General features: G+C 43.2%; 1 non-coding gene across 1 annotated transcript; it reads right to left on the bottom strand.

The window, feature by feature from the left end:
• Positions 1–461: 461 nt before the first annotated feature.
• LOC112752955 (small nucleolar RNA R71) lies at positions 462–569 on the bottom strand. The gene has a single exon (XR_003177362.1). It is a non-coding gene; the product is annotated as a small nucleolar RNA R71 (small nucleolar RNA).
• Positions 570–3,867: the final 3,298 nt, after the last annotated feature.

Raw genomic sequence — 3,867 nt, 5'->3', positions numbered from 1 at the left:
GAATATTCTTGTTGAAGCAAATCCAGAAGCACCTGTTAGAAATTTTCGAACAAAAAGAGGAGATGGCAGCCAAAAATAATAATAATAATGCAAGGAGGATGCTTGGTGACTTTACTGCACCTAATTCCAATTTACATGGAAGAAGCATCTCCATCCCTACCATTGGAGCAAACAATTTTGAGCTGAAACCTCAATTAGTTTCTCTGATGCAGCAGAACTGCAAGTTTCATGGACTTCCATCTGAAGATCCTTTTCAGTTCTTAACTGAATTCTTGCAGATCTGTGATACTGTAAAGACTAATGGAGTAGATCTTGAAGTCTACAGGCTCATGCTTTTCCCCTTTGCTGTAAGAGACAGAGCTAGAGTGTGGTTGGACTCTCAACCCAAAGATAGCCTGAACTCTTGGGATAAGCTGGTCACGGCTTTCTTAGCCAAGTTCTTTCCTCCTCAAAAGCTGAGCAAGCTTAGAGTGGATGTTCAAACCTTCAGACAGAAGGAAGGTGAATCCCTCTATGAAGCTTGGGAGAGATACAAACAACTGACCAAAAAGTGTCCTTCTGACATGCTTTCAGAATGGACCATCATGGATATATTCTATGATGGTCTGTCTGAATTAGCTAAGATGTCATTGGAAACTTCTGCAGGTGGATCCATTCACCTAAAGAAAACGCTTGCAGAAGCTCAAGAACTCATTGACATGGTTGCTAATAACCAGTTCATGTACACTTCTGAGAGGAATCCTGTGAGCAATGGGACGCCTCAGAAGAAGGGAGTTCTTGAAATTGATACTCTGAATGCTATATTGGCTCAGAATAAAGTATTGACTCAGCAAGTCAATATGATTTCTCAGAGTCTGAATGGAATGCAAGCTGCATCCAACAGTACTCAAGAGGCATCTTCTGAAGAAGAAGCTTATGATCCTGAGAACCCTGCAATAGCAGAGGTAAATTACATGGGTGAACCATATGGAAACACCTATAATCCCTCATGGAGAAATCACCCAAATCTCTCATGGAAGGATCAACAAAAGCCTCAACAAGGCTTTAATAATGGTGGAAGAAACAGGTTTAGCAATAGCAAGCCTTTTCCATCATCCACTCAGCAACAGACAGAGAACTCTGAACAAAATACTTCTGATTTAGCAAACTTAGTCTCTGATCTATCTAAGGCCACTGTGAGTTTCATGAATGAAACAATGTCCTCCATTAGAAATTTGGAAGCACAAGTGGGCCAGCTGAGTAAAAGAGTCACTGAAATCCCTTCTAGTACTCTTCCAAGCAATACAGAAGAAAATCCAAAAGGAGAGTGCAAGGCCATTGATATAACCATCATGGCCGAATCCAAAGAGGAGGGGGAGGACGTGAATCCCAAGGAGGAAGACTTCTTGGGGCGTCTAGTGATCAATAAGGAGTTTCCCTCTGAGGAACCAAAGGAATCTGAGACTCAACTAGAGACCATAGAGATTCCATTAAACCTCCTTATGCCATTCATGAGCTCTGATGAGTATTCCTCTTCTGAAGAGAATGAGGATGTTACTAAGGAGCAAGTTACCAAGTACCTTGGTGCAATCATGAAGCTGAATGCCAAATTATTTGGTATTGAGACTTGGGAGGATGAACCTCCCTTGTTCACCAATGAACTAAGTGATCTGGATCAACTGACAGTGCCTCAGAAGAAACAGGATCCTGGAAAGTTTCTAATACCTTGTACCATAGGCACCATGATCTTTGAAAAAGCTCTGTGTGACCTTGGTTCAGGGATAAACCTCATGCCCCTCTCTGTAATAGAGAAACTGGGAATCTTTGGGGTGCAAGCTGCTAAAATCTCATTAGAGATGGCAGACAATTCAAGAAAATAGGCTTATGGACAAGTAGAGGACGTGTTAGTAAAGGTTGAAGGCCTCTACATCCCTGCTGACTTGATAGTCCTAGATATTGGGAAGGATGAGGATGAATCCATCATCCTTGGAAGACCCTTCCTAGCCACAGCAAGAGCTGTGAGTGATGTTGACAGAGGTGAACTAGTCCTTCAATGGAATGAGGACTCCCTTGTGTTTAAAACTCAAGGATCTCCCTCTGCAACCATGGAGAGGAAGCATGAAAAGCTTCTCTCAAAACAGAGTCAACCAGAGCCCCCACAGTCAAACTCTAAGTTTGGTGTTGGGAGGCCACAACCAAACACTAAGTTTGGTGTTGGGAAGTCTCAACAACGCTCTGAACATCTGTGAGGCTCCATGAGAGCCCACTGTCAAGCTATTGACATTAAAGAAGCGCTTGTTGGGAGGCAACCCAATTTTTATTTATCTAATTTTAATTTATTTTTATTGTTATTTCATGCTTTATTAGGTTCATGATCATGTGGAGTCACAAAATAAATATAAAAATTGAAAACGGAATCAAAAACAGCAGAAGAAAAATCACACCCTGGAGGAGGATCTCACTGGCATTTAAACGCCAGTAAGGAGCATCTGTCTGGCATTCAACGCCAGAACAGAGCATGTTTCAGGTGTTGAACGCCAGAAACAAGCAGCATCTTGGCGTTCAGACGCCAGAAATGCACAGTGAAGAAGAGCTGGCGCTGAATGCCAGAAACAAGCATCAATTCGGCGTTTAAATGCCAGAATTGCATGCAAAGGCATTTTACATGCCTAATGGGTGCAGGGATGCAAATCCTTGACACCTCAGGATCTGTGGACCCCATAGGATCAACTCAACATCTGTGGACCCCACAGGATCCCCACCTACCACCACTCCCTCTCTTCCCTCTTCTCAATGTTCATCCTCTCTTCCCAATAAAAACTCTTCACCAATCACCTCAATCTCTCTTCCCTATCACCACTTCACCACTCACATCATCCACTCTTCCCCATAAACCTACCTCATAAACTCCACCTACCTTCAAAATTCAAAATCAATTTCCCACCCAAAACCCACCCTTATGGCCGAACCTTACCCCCCTCCCTTCCCTATATATAGCCCTCCATTCTTCCTCATTTTCACACCACACAACCCTCTCTTCTCTTCTTGGCCGAATTTACTTTCCCTCCTCTCCTCCATATTTTCTTTTTCTTCTTCATCTATTCTTTCTTCTCTTGCTCGAGGGCGAGCAAAATTCTAAGTTTGGTGTGGTAAAAGCATAAGCTTTTTGTTTTTCCATTACCATTGACGGCACCTAAGACCGGAGAATCCTCTAGAAAAGGGAAAGGGAAGACAAAAGCTTCCACCTCCGAGTCATGGGAGATGGAAAGATTCATCTCCAAAGCTCATCAAGACCACTTCTATGATGTTGTGGCCAAGAAGAAGGTGATCCCCGAGGTCCCTTTCAAACTCAAGAGAAATGAGTATCCGGAGATCCGACATGAGATCCATAGAAGAGGTTGGGAAGTTCTAACAAACCCCATCCAACAAGTTGGAACTCTAATGGTTCAAGAGTTCTATGCTAATGCATGGATCACAAAGAACCATGATCAAAGTAAGAACCCGAACCCAAAGAATTATCTCACCATGGTTCGGGGGAATTACTTAGATTTTAGTCCGGAAAATGTAAGGTTGGCGTTCAACTTGCCAATGATGGAAGAGAACGCACGCCCCTACACAAGGAGAGTCAACTTTGATCAAAGGTTGGACCAAGTCCTCATGGACATATGTGTGGAAGGAGCTCAATGGAAGATTGACTCAAAAGGCAAACCAGTTCAACTGAGAAGACTGGACCTTAAGCCTGTAGCTAGAGGATGGTTGGAGTTCATTCAACGCTCAATCATTCCCACTAGCAACCGGCCTGAAGTTACTATAGACCGGGCCATCATGATCCATAGCATCAGGATTGGAGAAGAGGTGGAGGTTCATGAGATTATACCTCAAGAACTC

The sequence above is a fragment of the Arachis hypogaea genome, chromosome 15, assembly GCF_003086295.3.
Source record: "Arachis hypogaea cultivar Tifrunner chromosome 15, arahy.Tifrunner.gnm2.J5K5, whole genome shotgun sequence".
Taxonomy (NCBI): Eukaryota; Viridiplantae; Streptophyta; class Magnoliopsida; order Fabales; family Fabaceae; genus Arachis; species Arachis hypogaea.
The sequence above is the reverse complement of the archived record's forward strand: the minus strand, read 5'-3'. Positions and strand labels throughout refer to the sequence as shown.